Here is a 402-nt window from a genome sequence, read left to right as displayed (position 1 = left end):
GTAGGGCAGAGCAGGGATGGCAGCTGGACAGAAAGGAAAGAAAGATGCCAAGGCCCCTGTAATCCCAAGCCTGTCCCGCTGCTCGCCAGCCAGCGCCTGTGCCCTGGTGCTGGGGGCAGAGCGATGCAGTGATCTGCTTGCTAAGTATCTGGTGCTGGGCATTCCCTGCCCCAGAAGACACAGGCGGCCCCCTGGCATGGAGGGGGCAGGACAGGTTGTGGTAAGGGGCGAGAAGACACCCAGGCTGGGGAAGGAAGACTTCGAAGATGGGACGGGGACGGAGACGGAGACGGAGACGGGGAGGGGAGGCGAGCCCCTGGCAGCGGGCGGCGGCGGGCAGGAGCTGGGGCGGCTCCTCGCAGGCGCTGCAGGGGGCGCTGGGGGGGGCCCGGCCATGGCCCG

Source organism: Alligator sinensis, unplaced genomic scaffold, assembly GCF_000455745.1.
Source record: "Alligator sinensis unplaced genomic scaffold, ASM45574v1 scaffold309_2, whole genome shotgun sequence".
Classification (NCBI taxonomy): Eukaryota; Metazoa; Chordata; order Crocodylia; family Alligatoridae; genus Alligator; species Alligator sinensis.
This window is presented reverse-complemented; position numbering follows the sequence as displayed.